The 16,005-nt window shown below is 39.7% G+C and overlaps 2 long non-coding RNA genes across 2 annotated transcripts in view; one reads left to right on the plus strand and one right to left on the minus strand.

The window, feature by feature from the left end:
- The window catches only part of LOC115412720 (uncharacterized), a 55,777-nt gene extending 50,997 nt beyond the window's left edge, over positions 1–4,780 (minus strand). The window contains exon 1 of the long non-coding RNA XR_003934377.1: positions 4,734–4,780. This is a non-coding gene — a long non-coding RNA (uncharacterized LOC115412720). The remainder of the gene's footprint in view (positions 1–4,733) is intronic.
- Positions 4,781–6,137: 1,357 nt separating this feature from the next.
- On the plus strand, positions 6,138–10,709 carry LOC115412718 (uncharacterized). The gene is made up of 3 exons (XR_003934375.1): positions 6,138–6,185; positions 8,256–8,361; positions 10,680–10,709. It is a non-coding gene; the product is annotated as an uncharacterized LOC115412718 (long non-coding RNA).
- Positions 10,710–16,005: the final 5,296 nt, after the last annotated feature.

Below are 16,005 nucleotides of genomic sequence, written 5' to 3' on the forward strand. Positions count from 1 at the left end.
CCCTGGAACCCCTGGAAACCCCTGGAGCCCCTGGAACCTCCTGAAAACCCCTGGAACCCCTGGAAACCCCTGGAAACCCCTGGAAACTCTGGAACCCCTGGAAACCCCTGAAACCCCTGGAAACCCCTGGAACCCCTGGAAACCCCTGGAACCCCTGGAACCTCCTGAAAACCCCTGGAACCCCTGGAAACCCCTGGAAACCCCTGGAGCCCCTGGAACCTCCTGAAAACCCCTGGAACCCCTGGAAACCCCTGCAAACCCCTGGAACCCCCTGAAACCCCTGGAAACCCCTGGAACCCCCTGAAACCCCTGGAAACCCCTGGAAACTCTGGAACCCCTGGAAACCCCTGAAACCCCTGGAAACCCCTGGAACCCCTGGAAACCCCTGGAACCCCTGGAACCTCCTGAAAACCCCTGGAACCCCTGGAAACCCCTGGAACCCCCTGAAACCCCTGGAACCCCCTGGAACCCCCTGGAACCCCTGGAAACCCCTGGAACCCCTGGAAACCCCTGGAGCCCCCTGCAAACCCCTGGAACCCCCTGAAACCCCTGGAACCCCCTGGAACCCCCTGGAACCCCCTGGAACCCCTGGAAGTCTGTGCTCAGGTCTCCATGTGACTGGTATCCTCAGTGAAGCTCAGACAGAAGCAGACGTTTCCTCTTTTGGCTCCAGTTTTGCTCAGTTTCAGTCGTTTGGTTTTTTCGTCTGTTCTTTCCTCGTTGTGTTCATGAAGGCGTCCTTCAGACGGGGGGGGGGGGGGGGGGGGGGGGGGGGGGGGGGGGGGGGGGGGGGGGGTCAGCGCTCTAATCTGAGGATGTGCTGATATTATGAGGGGATTTAATGAGTGGATAAGAGCAAAGGCAGAGGGGGAATGGGGGGGGGGGGTGTATTAGTCCTTTTTCAGACCCTTAAACATGAACAGTTCCAGGGGACGGCAGTGCACTGGGGTCTGTTCTGTGACTTTCATGCTGCTTGTTAATGGAGTTTTATCCCAGGGACCTTGAATGCAGCACTGAAGCTAAAGAGGAAGATCAGATCACCATCCACTTCTGAGGAGGAGATTAGTGTGTGTGTGTGTGTGTGTGTGTGTGTGTGTATGTGAGGGTGTGCGTGTGTGTGTGTGTGTGTATGTGTGCATGTGTGCGTGTGTGTGTGTATATATGTAGTCAGTAAAAGCCTTTCAGTACCTAAGGAGACTTGCATATTTTTAAAAAAGCTCTTAATCTTTGGAGCCATGGAAGTGCTTTTGTCTTTTTTCTACCTGGGTCTGTTTTTATCAGCGTTAGTTTGACATCATTCTAATAATGAAAAAAGCATTTTGGATGGACAATGTGAAGTTAGAGAAAAACAAACACAATACAAAAAGTGATGCTTTACTGTTAGTTTTAATACAATCCAAGTTTGAAGGACTGTACATCCTTTTAATTTTTTTAATATACATTATTATTATTATTATTATTATTATTATTGTATTCTTTACAATTATATAAACATATTTTGCAGCTTTTAATTGAGCACTTTGCTTTAATTTCGTTCTGAAACTTCCAACAAATTAAGACGGACATTCCTGGGGTTGACTTTCAAATAATCAATAAACCTTCAGTGTAGCAGCTTCATTGTTTTCAGATGATTTAGTTCTTTTTTTTTTAACGCTTAAAGACCCAAACATCTACCAGCGCTCAAAACCATCTACTGATCTAAATAATTATAATAATAATAATAATAATAATAATTTTACATCGGTTTTATATAGCACTTTTATAAGTACTCAAAGACACTTTACGATAAGCAGCCAAGGGACGAACATACATCAAATGGGTAAACAGATACAGAGTTAATACTAAATGGTAATCAAACAACAAATACAGAGACAAATACGGACAAAAAAAAAACTGTTTAATTCCTGCTGATCCGCTAATTCTATCAATCCATATCAGTAATTGGTGTAAAATACAGTTCTTCATCTTTTCATGGTCATCAGATATGACCATATCTGGACATTTCAGAGGCTCCATAGTTACCGTGGAAACATCGTCATCTTCTACAGCATTGATTCTCCAGTCAAACCCATGCAGTTGGATCCATGCCAGTGGATGGACACACTGGGTTTGTGTTCAGTTAAAGACAGACTGGACTGAAAAAGACACAGTTTATTCAGTCTGATCTGTTTTTTATAGAATAACCATCAACTTTAATTGTAGCTTTTATGAACATTTACATGATCAATGAATTAAATATAGGAAAATACCAGATTTTCATTCATTTTCTGAACCCCCTTTATCCTCACCAGGGGCGGAGTCTATCCCAGCTGCTTATAGGTGAAGGTGGGGTTCACCCTGGACATGTGACCAGTTCATCACAGACTGAACATATACAAACACACTGTCACATTCACACCTGTGGGCGATTTAGATGAACCCATGAACCTATCAGAGCATGTGTTTGGATGGTGGGAGGAGCCAGAGGACCAGAGGGAACCCACACAGACACAGGAGAACATGTGAGCTCCACACAGAAAGGCCCCACCCCCATGGACTGGTGCTGGAATAGAACCCACAACCTTCTGTTTGTGAGGCACCGGTGCTATTCACTGCACCACTGTCGCCAGATTTTCACTGAATAAAAAAAAAAAATACTGGGAAGGGAGGCGGGGCAGAGGGGTGTTTTTTGTTTGTAGTGCAGGTGTAGTGGTGCTGTTGTGTAATGTTTGGAATTGTAACGTTGAATTTGTTTGTTCACTTAAATATATATATATATATATATATATATATATATATATATATATACATATATAAATGTAAATGTACAATGAACATTTAGTCGTTTTTTCTCAGCAGACACTACGTCAGTTGTTTTGAACCCAAACATATACTGATGTCATAATCATACCTAACACTATTATCCATACCTTTTCACAAACTTTTGCCCATATGAGTAATCAGGAAAGCAAACGTCAAAGAGTGTGTGATTTGCTGAATGCACTCGTCACACCAAAGGAGATTTCAAAAATAGTTGGAGTGTCCATAAAGACTGTTTATAATGGAAAGAAGAGAATGACTATGAGCAAAACTATTACCAGAAAGTCTGGAAGTGGAGGAAGCAACAAAAAACGTACCAAAGCTTTTATTAAAGCTCTCAAATCCAAAATCCTAAAGGATCCAACCAAATCCAGGAGAAAAATGGCAATTGAACTTGAGGTAGACAACAAGACCGTTAGAAATGCAGTAAAATATGATCTGAAGTTCAAATCTTACACAAGAACACCAAACACTTGTTGACAACGGCAACAAATCCAACTTTAGCAATTTTTGGGAATCATGTTTATGGCCGCCTTCCAGCCCAGATCTAAACCCTCTGGATTCTGGTATGTGGGACGTTTTAGAACATGCTACCAATAGAACATCACACAGCAATGTGGACTTTCTTAAAGATACTGTTAAAGAAGAATGGGAGAAGTTGTCACCCCAATATTTGAGGAACACTTGCGCAAGTTTCAGGAAGCGTGTGAAGGCAGTTATTGAGAAAGAAGGAGGACACATAGAATAAAAACATTTTCTATTATGGACATTTTCTTGTGGCAAATAAATTCTCATGACTTTCAATAAACTAATTGGTCATACACTGTCTTTCAATCCCTGCCTCAAAATATTGTACATTTTGCTTCCCCACCCTGTATACATATACATACATTTATATATATATATATATATATATATATATATATATATATATATATATATATATATATACACACACATACAGGGGTTGGACAAAATAATGGAAACACCTTCACCTCAAGATGATAATGCCCCAATCCATACAGCTAGAATTGTTAAAGAATGGCATGAGGAACATTCTAATGAAGTTGAGCATCTCGTATGGCCGGCACAGTCCCCAGACCTCAACATTATTGAGCATTTATGGTCAGTTTTAGAGATTCAAGTAAGACGTCGATTTCCACCGCCATCGTCTCTAAAAGAGTTGGAGGGTATTCTAACTGAAGAATGGCTGAAAATTCCTTTGGAAACAATTCACAAGTTGTATGAATCAATACCTCGGAGAATTGAGGCTGTAATTGCCGCAAAAGGCGGACCTACACCATATGAAATTATATTTGGTTGATTTTTTAAGGTGTTTTCATTATTTTGTCCAACCCCTGTATGTATATATATATATATATATATATATATATATATATATATATATATATATATATATATATATATATATATATATATATGACTCTGGTGTCAGTCTGGTGTTATTCATGTAAATCACCAGCAGAGAGCAGTGCTGCTCTTCTGAACCCCAGTGTGTGTGTGTGGGCCTGAATCACTGTGGTCTGATGTAGTTACAGTTAGTGTAGTCAGCTGACCTACACAACCTACTGACACCATATGTGATATACAAGACAAACAGAACCTACAATAATCTGCTCATAGTTCAGTCATTTCTCCTCTTCTATGTTGATTATTTATTATTATTATTACTATTGTTATTACTATTTTTATAATTATCTGCACTTAGCTCTGTTTTCTAATTCTATTTTAAATGTGTGTGTGCTCTGTTTTCTATTGTTTCTTTCTATTTAAATGTGTTTCTTTAAATGTTCATTTCATTTCACTCTCAGTCCTGTGGAACCTAATGTCATTCATCATCTGATGTCGAATGACAGTAAAGAATACTGACTGTTGAAACTGATGGGGCTTTTATTTTGATTCACAGGGTTTACTCCTATTCTCTCCTCCCCTGGACGCCAGTGGACAGACTCACAACTGTGGTAACGAAGCAGAGTAAGACACACAACACACACACACACACACAACACATACACACACACACACACACACACAACACATACACACACACACACACACACAACACATACACACACACACACACACACACAACACATACACACACACACACACACACAACACATACACACACACACACACACACACACACAACACATACACACACACACACACACAACACATACACACACACACACACACACAACACATACACACACACACACACACACAACACACACACACACACAACACATACACACACACACACACACACACAACACATACACACACACACACACACACACATACACACACACACACACACACAACACATACACACACACACACACACACACATACACACACACACACACACACACACACACACACATACACACACACACCACACACTCTTGCCTCTATGTGGGTGGTCTGTTGTAGGGTCCGGTCGGCCCATGGGATGAATTTGTGGAATGGATAAATTCTACTGTTGACATAAATAATCCAGGGTTCAGACACTGTGTATTTATTCTGATTCAGACCAGTTCAGTGTCAGATGGACTGGACCTGTCACATAATAACCTAAGAAAAAGTCAAACAACATGAACATGTTTGCATTTACAAACGAACCCTTCACAATAAAACAGAATAACTACAACTATCTACACCCTGAAATGTCTCAATATAAATAAATGTCTATTTTTTTATTTTTTTTTTACTTTTATGAAGTGACAACCAAGTGACAAAGCAAATTATGTACAGGATTATATAATATTTACATTTACATTACATCAACCTAATGTGGTAGTAGAGGTTGGGGTGGGGGTTAAGACATATGGCATGTAATATACAAAAGAAACACGTCAGTCAGTAATAAAAATCAATGTCCTGTCTTGGTTGTGTAAATATTCAGATGTGTATGTGGTGTGACTTGTATGTGGGCTGTAATATACATGTGTACATGATAAACTGAGGCAGATTACTGTTCAAATAGCACTTGTTTGTTTTTTTTTTTAAATTAAATTCCAGGTTGTTTACAGATGTTGATGATGATGTTATTCACATTTTTGTAGATGCAAACATTCATCATGTAATTCTGTGTTTTTCACTCTAAAACAAAGACAAACGTTCAGAGTTGACTGTGTTTCTGGGTTATTCTGTTTTTATTATACCTGAGCTCATCTGGGTCTGAATGTGGACCCTGACCTAACAGTCCACAGTCTGACCCCCCAGCTCCACTTTCTCATATACTCGTCCACTGTAACCCCAGCTGAGTGCACTACAGCTCTTACAGTGTCGTCTTCCTCTCTCTGACAGAGAACTCAGTCCAGTTCTAACCCTGGTTTGACCTGAACACACCTGCACTGGTAAGTGTTCTGCACAGTCTGCACCCAAATAAGGACTCACATCATATCTGCACCAAGGTTATGATCGTTAACGAAAACTAACAAAATGACAAAAACTACAATTGAAAAAAACATTTCTGTTTACTGAAATAAATAAAAACTATCATTAAAAGAAAAAAACAAGAACTAACTGAAACTGTATTGTGTGTTTATAAAACTAACTAAAACAGATAAAAATTACGGATAAAATTCCCTTCATTTTTGTCTTTGTCAGTTTCGGATTGATATAAAATCGATTTCTTTGTCTCTCTCAGTTTTCTGTGCTGTCTCCATACGACACTTTTTGCTCCGTCACTTGTGTTCACTTGTGGTTTCCAGTCGTCTTCTGGTCCCCACTCTACCTGGAAACATGGAGACTAAAGCAGCAGAGTCCTGTCTGGGATTGATTTGAATAGGAGCACAGAGAAGAAGAGAAAGATATAAAAAAAACTAAAACTAAACTAAAACTAAGCATTTAGAAAAAAATGAAAACTAATAAAAACTATCAAACCTGCTCTAAAAACAAATTAAAATGAACTGAATTAGAAAAAAGAAGTCAAAACTATATAAAACTAAACTAGAATGAAAATCCAAAACTATTCGAACCTTGGGACACACAGTCAAACCACAGACTGATGAAAGACCACAAAGTCCTGAAAGTTCAACCAGCCTGAGGTTCACCACACATCAAACAAAGACCATTGGACAGTCAGACGTATAAATGCATTTAAATATATAATATATAATAAATATATAAAATACACATTAAAAAGAACACAGGGATATTTAAATGTAGTTGGACTTTCATGTGTCCTCACCGGCCCACAGACCACTGATGGACTTGGTTTAAAGCTAAATCTGGTCCATTTCTGTATTTAATTATAGATATTGAGCTGAACATAAAACAGTTTTACAACACGTTCAAAAACAAGTGGAACAGGAAGAATTCAGGACTGATTATCAGACAAAAGAATGACAGTTTAAACAAATGAAGCGATCAGACTGAAGAGATGAGATAAAAGCAGAAAGAAGTCCAGGTTTAGCCCAGGTCTAGTCCCAGGTCCAGCCCTGGTTTTGTCCAGGTCTAGTCAGGTCTAGTCCTGGTTTTGTCCAGGGTCTTGTCCCGGTCTAGTCCAGGTCTGGTCCTGGTCTAGTCCTGGTTTGTCCAGGTGCCTAGTCCAGGTCCAGTCCTGGTTTGTCCAGGTCTAGTCCAGGTCTAGTCCTGGTTTGTCCAGGTCTAGTCCAGGTCTAGTAGTCCATCTGCAGTCTCAGTACTTTTGTAGTTACAGTTACAGGTTTATGTTGTTGTCGGTTTAAACCCTTTCAGTTCAGTTCTAATCTCCTTAAACACAATGTTGGACTTTTCCAGTCACATGGTTCAGTTTGACAGAATTAAACCTTAATAAAACACAGTTTGGAACATTCCTGTCTCATCCTCCATGTTGCTTTGGCTACAAATGTCATTCATACTTTTATTTTTGCTGAGTTTGTGAATCTTTCTCTTTCCAAAATGAACATGAAGTGCAGATGATCCGAGTCATCGAATATCGGATGTAAATCCTGTTGTTGTCACTGTTCACTGGGATCTGGACCTGACGTCCTTCTGATCCTATGGGGTTTATGCTTATATGTTTGACTGGCTAATGCTAATGCTAATGCTAATGCTGATACTGCAGTGACCACAGGCTGATGGTTACCTGATGACCTGATGGAACCTCTTCCTCTCAGTAAAAGGCTGGTGTTGGAGTGGAATGACGTCAAGTGTCGTTTGGTGACAGCAGAGAAAACTGCTTGAGGGAAATAAATTGATTTCATATCAATCCGACATTGACAAAGACAAAAACGAAGGCAATTTTATCCACAATTTTTATCCGTTTTAGTTAGTTTTATAAACACACAATACAGTTTCAGTTAGTTATCGTTTTTTTTTTTTTTCTTTTAATTATAGTTTTTATTTATTTCAGTTCATGAAAATGTTTTTACAATTCTAGTTTTGGTCATTTCGTTAGTTTTCGTTAACGATAATAACCTTGGTGTGTCCACTCTGGTTAGGTGTACAGGACTGACGTCTGCCCCCCCCATTCTGCTGGACGGCTGCCAGTCACGGGTCACATGACCTGGAAGAAAAAACCTACGAGCCTTCTGGGATCCGTCAGCGGTCAGACACTCCTTTGTGTTCTGGATGAACCCCAGTTTTAGCTCAGTCTGTATTAAACCTGTTTGGTCCTTTACCGACTAAAGCAGACACCAGCTGCTTTTCCACTGACCCTGAGTTTGTGTGAATTTAATGTTGTGTTTCCACTACATGGAACTGGCTGGACTCCACTCTGGTACCAGGTCCTATTCCAGACCGTTTCACTCTGGTACCAGGTCCTATTCCAGACCGTTTCCACTCTGGTACCAGGTCCTATCCAGACCGTTTCCACTCTGGTACCAGGTCCTATTCCAGGACCGTTTCCATTACAGGATACTACCCACTTTCCAGTACCTGGTCGTCATAGCAAAGCGGCGCGTTACTTCTGTGTCGTCTGCTCAGAGTTGCTAATAACCTCACTCGTTGCATGTTGTCTCATCAAACTCATGCTGAATTTTTACGTCTGAACCTCCCCGACCGACTGTGGTGTAGTTTTACAGACTATCATCATGTGGATTCACCTACCGACATAATTTACTGTCAACTTCCACTTCTGTTTTTGTAAAAGGGCGGGGCACAGAGACGACTCTCTGACCAATCAGTGGTCTGCAGTGTTACACAGTGTCACTTTTTAGTATCTGGTCCCCAGTTCTGGAACCTCAGCAGAGGTGATACCAAAAAACTAGTACCGGGTCCTTTTTCTTATGGAACGCAAAAAGGCCAAGTCGAGTCAAGTCAAAGCCGATACTACATAGTGGAAATGCAGCAAAAGTTGTGTTATAATCTAACTTTCCCCACAACGAAAAATACAATTTCACCAAATGCTAATTTTTCGAAAAGTTTTTGCACTTGCAAGAGGGGGTTGTTTTGGGCGTAGTGAAATTGGTATGTCGCACAAAACTGCAATGGAAAGACCTTTTACACAACTAGAGTCCACATGAACAAAAAAAAACAACAAAAAAAAAACAGATGTTGATGGATGTTAGAACAAGAGAAGAAGAGTTGAAACCAAACGTGTGTGTGTGTGTGTGTGTGTGTGTGTGGACACATGAAAAAAAACCCAATCATTTCGATATTAGTCAGAGATAGAGGGGGAACCAGCATTCTAGATTCAAAACAACAGATAAATATGAGCATTTTCCCAGAACCTAGAGGGCGCTGTGAGAGAAATATGAACATATCTGTAAATCAACATGATAATTATATTCATTGCCACGTTAAGGAATGACTTCTCATGACTAGGGCTGTATGAAAATATCGGTTCTGCAATATATCACGATATTTCATTTCACAATACTGTATCGATCTTAAAAAGTACTGTATCGATATTTTAGGTATTTATTCAAATGCAGATATTGTGGAGGTTCTTTTTTTTTCTTTATTGTTTATATTTTATTTATTCTTATTTCACACTCTTTTATTCAATATGTTAGTTCCTTTGTTGGGACTGAACTCAAATCCTGTTCTGATGTTAGTTGTGAACTAATAGAATCTGACATTTGAACAGGATCTGAACTGGAATGTGTGTAAAACAGAATTTCAGTTTGAACACAGTTGAACATTTGGTGATAGAACATTAGATCCTGTTTGGGATCAAATAAAAATGTGTTTAGTATTTGTGCAGATTTCTGCTGGAATTCAGTTCTTCAAGGAAATAATCATTTAAAAAAAAAAAGAAACAAAAAAAAAATGGCCTTTTTAGCAGTATCATGATATATCGTGATATATCGTATCGTGATCCTAGTATTGTGATTTGTGGCGTATATTCAGATTCTTGCCAATACACAGCCCTACTCATGACATCTCACGATAATAAATAAAGAAATCATTGTGTTTGTATTTAATGGAAAAAACTCACATTAGGCACTTCTGTTCTTTCAACATTTAGTAAATATTGGTAAAGTTTTGCACAAATGTCCAATGGAAAAGCAACTAGGGATATAAGAAGGGCAACTATGTGACACTATGTGAAAGTCTTGTTGTCTTTGTAGAGCTGCAACCGATCAAATCAACTCAAAGTGATCCAAAAAAATCAGTCAACCACAATTGTCCTGAATCAAAAGCTTTGTTTCCTTCATTTCTCTGCTGTTAAAACATTGGTTCCACTGTTGTGTTTCACACGGACGCTTATTGTGATGCACAAAGAAGTTCAATTCAGGAAAACTGCATAGAATATTTCCCTTCAATCAATTCGCGTTGATTAATCGAATCGGAATTTTGCATTCGCTTCAAGCACCTAATCGATTAATCGGTTGCAGCTCTATGTCTTTGTGCACAGAATCCCATGAGACCAGCATCCGTCTAATGTCCTCTGTGTGTCCGTCCATGTCCTCTGACCTCAGCATGGGCCGCCTGTCAACCTGAAGGGACATACTAAAGGCTGCTGAACTGACCTGTGTGCTTCTGAGACCAGTTCACCCAGTACCCTCTGACTGGTTTCCTATGAAGCCCTGGGAACTCAACCCAAGTGCAAATCTGGTGAGTAACCACACACATTTGATCTGTGGACATTGACTGATGACGTTCCCTTTATACCGTTGATCTGTCCAGATGGAGCGTCCAGGCCCAGGGAGCTTTAATAAAGACCCACTGTGGACTACTGTGGAAGCAGAGGAGACATGTTTGAGCTTTAACTGGACTCCATCTGTTTGGACACACACTTTGAATTCATAAGTGACTGAAGTAAACAACCAAAAAACTGTAGTGAAATTACAAAAGGAAAAGTTTCCAGTTTTCAGAGCATTGGAATATTATTTTGAAGTACAGGAATTCTCACCATCTACTGAATGCACTTCAATGACTCAGAAAAATGATAAAAATACAACAAATTTACATGGAAGACAATGATGAAGAGGACAAAGGTGTCATGTGACTAACAGATCTACATTAGCACCTGATGTCACTGGATTATCAGACACAAAGGCATTAGTTTAATGGACATACGACTCCGTCCTCACTCTTCTCAAATGTTTTTTTTTTTTTAATTCAGTGTGCTGCAGAGTTTTCTGAACCACTGGTCCTCATCTGGTCTGACGTCAGGACCCACTGTCACCTGGCCATGAGTCTGTTCACATGACTATAAAAGGGGGGAGGAATCGGATATTTGTAATAATCACATCGAACGCATTTAGATGTACCTCAGAAATGTCGATAATTGAAAAACCTGGTTTATACACTCGCAGTCCATTATCAGATTTCTTTCACAGTATGTATGTTCACACTGGCAGCTGCTCGTCTTTCAGACGGGAAGCTCATTGTTGGCTTACATCAAAAAAACTGTCAAGTATTTAAAACATACATTCGTCCTCGGTTCCATTAGCACTGTCTGCCTTCACGTGCACCTGTTAGAGATGTTAGGTTCACTCTGACCTAGCCAACAGTATGACTGATTTAACTGTCTACAAAACCATATTAAACTGAACAAGAAACGATTAAATTTATGGAAACTGAAACAAGAAAACTTTGAAATTATGTTAAATTGAAACACGGAGTACAATGAGTGTTGTTTTCTTCCAGGTCAGTAAATGAACAGTTCATTTGGTTTCTGTGATTTCACAGCAGAATGTGTGACGGTATTAAACTGAACTGTGTCAGTGAAGGAGCAGATCTGAAAACAGCTGTCAATCAAACAGGATTCAGCCTTCGACCGATCCTCCAATCAGCACATGGAAACTCAGCATCCGGCCTCGGCCAAGCTCCGCCCACAGCTCCATTCACCCCCAGAGACGCTGATGCGTCCGGGGGCGGGATGACAGGTGTCATGTGTCCAGTGCTGGTCCAGTTTGTAGTGGTTTTTCCAGCAGTTCCACTCAGTCCCATTGAAGTGCATGACGCTGAGCGTCTACGGACAAATGCACTGAGCAGAGATGGAATGAACAAACACAGACACGGGAATGGAGGAGAAGTGAACAACATCCAGTCCACTGATCTGGGATCAAACTGATTCTGAACCAACTGGTCTGAGAGATGAACGTGTTTCCAACCACATTTGGAGTCAATGAAATGAAAACAACTGAACAGATTTGAGCATTTAATGGGAGTCATTTTAGGGTCAGCTGAGCTTCCTCTGCAGTCGGACAGAAAACACCTCTGATATGTACGTACCGATGGTAGAATCAACTTCCTGTTTGTCTATGTAACTTCCGTTCTCTAGTATTTTTAATTGTGTTCACACATGCGCAGACGTTAAAGAACTAAATAAATCAAATGAACTGTTTACATGCGTGCAGACATCGGAGTATTGGGAAGTGTAGACGCCAATAATGTAGTAACGCCCGCTAATGTAATAAATTTGCCAATTTTAAAATGTAATAGGCCAAAAATGTAATATCTGGCCAACAACATAATAACAGTCCTGAACCGATAACGTAATAACTTTTGGTCAATAACGTTATAACTTATTGGTTAATTATTACGTTATTGTCCTGGTAAAAAAAAAATTCTTTGCAAATGTAATAACTGAGCCAATAATGTAACAAGTTATAACATTATTGACCAAAAGCTGTTACATTATCAGTTCAGGACTTCTAGTACGTTATTGGCCTATTACATTTTAAAACTAGAAAAGCACTCGGAGAGCACAGACCTCCACCCAAGGCAGATCAGTACCCAAACTAAAAATGTGCTCTCAGTTAAACAGTAGAGGTTCATTCAGTCCTTCTTTATTCTGTTAAATATCTGGTGTTAATGATCATTTCAGTACATTACTGCCACCTACTGTTGGCAGTGTGAATGGGCGGGGCTCAGCTAAAACACAGGATCTGTTTCTTAACATAGTTTTCTCCCAGACAAAGGCCCACCACCCACTGAAAATGGGTTTATGACCCATTTTGGGTATTGACCCACCATTTGAGCCTCACTGGTCTAATGGGACCTCATCATACTAGTAATAAAGTTCTGAAGCAGTAATGGAACTAACTTTAAGTAACTAAAATCTAAAATGCAACTGAATTAACAAAGCAGATGCACCTTTGAGGAACCTTTACATGCACTAGAGGTGTAAGAAAATATCGGTTCTGCGATATATCGCAATATTTCAATCACAATACTGTATCCATATTCAAAAGTACTGTATCGATATTTTTAGGTATTTATTGAAATGCAGATATCGTGGAGGTTCATTTTAGTTTTTCTTTTTGTTTATATTTCATTTTTATTGTTTAACACTGTTTTATTAAATAATGGTTATTTGAATCATCCTAAAAGACCTTTTTACTGTCGGTGAGGCAGCTGGTAGTTCCTTTGTTGGATTGAACTCAAATCCTGTTCTGATGTTAGTTGTGAACTAATAGAATCTGAACATTTGAACAGGATCTGAAACTGGAATGTCTGGAAAACACAGTTTCAGTTTGAACACAGGAACATTTTGTGATAGAACATTAGATCCTGTTGGGATGAAAAAAAATGTGTTTAGTATTTGTGCAGATTTCTGCTGTAATTCATTGTTCAAGGAAATAATGATTTTATAAAAAGAAACAAACAAAAAATTGCCTTTTTAACAGTATCATGATATATTGTGATATAGTGGTATCATGATCCTATGGAGAGAAATTTATTTCTTATTCATCAATTAAAAGAATAGATTGCAACCAAAAAAAGAGATTTGAGAGCAAAAGACAGAAAGTGTCAATCAAAAAAAACAGATCAATTTGTTTATAAATCAGTCCTCTTTGCTTGTGACTTAAAAACTTTGCTTCAGACTTCACAAGTTTTGCTGAAAATCACTCCTCTTTGTTTGCAATTTCAAAGTTTTGCTTGCGAAATTAACTGCACTTAATGGGCGGGGCCTACGCCAATGGATGAGAGAAGAGTTTCTATTGGTGGGTTTTGTCCTGGCTCCAGCGCCAGTTTCTGCCTTAAACCCACTTCTACCTTAAACCCACTTCTGTTGTGTTCTGTTAGCTGGAGCTCAGTTCATAGTCTGCTGCTCTGTGAAATTTAAATGTGTCCCGTAAGTAATGGATTACACTAAATATGGTCAGTTACAGCCTGTACATTCACAGCCTGAGCAAGGACGGAATGAGTGATGAGTTACAGGGAGACAGGACACCTGACCACAGCTGTACCCGGGACTCCTGGACCACCAGCTGGTACCGGGGACTCCTGGACCACAGTTGGTACCAGGTGCCATGGAGCAGAAAGAGAAGTAATGACAGTGTCATAGGAGCCCATAGGAAACCCACAAACACAACTGAGAGGACGATCAGGTTATCGGTTCTTCTGACCATTCTCATTTTCCAGCACATGTTTTCTGGTTTTCCCTATGTTGCAATCCCGACCAATCCGAGCGCACCATAGACCAGCTCTGAGCGAGCACACATCGGACTCGGTCCAAGTGCTGATTTAAAAAGTGTATATGATCTGTCATCTAAACGTAATATTATTATTACTGTTAAAAAGACTCAATGGGACTTGAAATTCAGGGTTTAGGACTTGGGAATTGACACTCAGGTCCACGCCTTGGCGCTGCGCTGTGGCACCTGGTACCCTTTGCATGAAGCCACAGCACTGTGCGCTGTCCTCTGAGCCCAGAGGTGCGCTGGACCCGGTCTGTGGTGCGCTGGGACCCGGTCCAAGGTGCGCTGGGACCCGGTCTGTGGTGCGCTCAGATTCGGTCGGGACGCAATGTAGGGAAAACCAGAAAACGTCATGCTGGAAAATGATGATGCTTCAGAAGAATCAATATCAATCCGACATTGACAAAGACAAAAACTAAGGGAATTTGAGCCATAATTTTTATCTGTTTTAGTTAGTTTTGTAAACACACAATACAGTTTCAGTTAGTTACTGTTTTATTTCCTTCTAATAATAGTTTCATTTATTCCAGTTAACGACAATGTTTTTTCAATTCTAGTTTTGGTCATTTCATTAGTTTTCGTTAACGATAATAACCTTGATTTGTATGATGTGAAATTTCAGAATAACACTGGGATTTATATTTAATCTTTAATCCATTAAATATAATTTCAGAGTCTCCTGGCTTTTCTGCCTCCGTTCACAATAATATACATTATATAGACTAAATGTCCTCTAACATTAACCTGGATTTGATACAGAGGAGAGAAAACTATTACAGAATCAAAAACAAATTAGTTTAGCAAAATAAATAAATAATAAAGGCTCCGTTTGAATGTCTGCGGTCGTCAGAAAAGTGTGATTTAAATGGGGTCAGGAGTGAAAAAGGTTGGAACCACTGGACTACTTGGACCTGGACCTGCATGGGTCTGTTCTGGACCAGCCATCATTAAGCCATCTTTTTTTTTAGATTGAATATAACTAAATAGTGCTCCAGTCTTGCTCTGCTCCATTGAAGTCCATGAATCCTACAGATATTCAGAGGAACAAAGTCCACGCTGTGTTTAATGTGGCTGTGTGTGATGTGCTGCTTGGTTTTGTAATCGTGTAAACACATCCTTTGAGTGCATTTCTACGTACACACAGACTTTATGTGTGTTTGGACTTTTGAATGCTTGTCTAAAGGCTTTAAAGGACTGATTTCTGAAAAAAAAAAAAAAAAACACATCAGAGCCGGTTGTCTGTAGTGAAACATGCTTTGGACGGACTGGATGAAGTCAGCAGATTCAAACTACCACTGGATCTGGACAAACACACACACACACACAAACACACATACATACACTGGAGCTCAGACTACACACACACACACTA

Source organism: Sphaeramia orbicularis, chromosome 21 (assembly GCF_902148855.1).
Source record: "Sphaeramia orbicularis chromosome 21, fSphaOr1.1, whole genome shotgun sequence".
Classification (NCBI taxonomy): Eukaryota; Metazoa; Chordata; class Actinopteri; order Kurtiformes; family Apogonidae; genus Sphaeramia; species Sphaeramia orbicularis.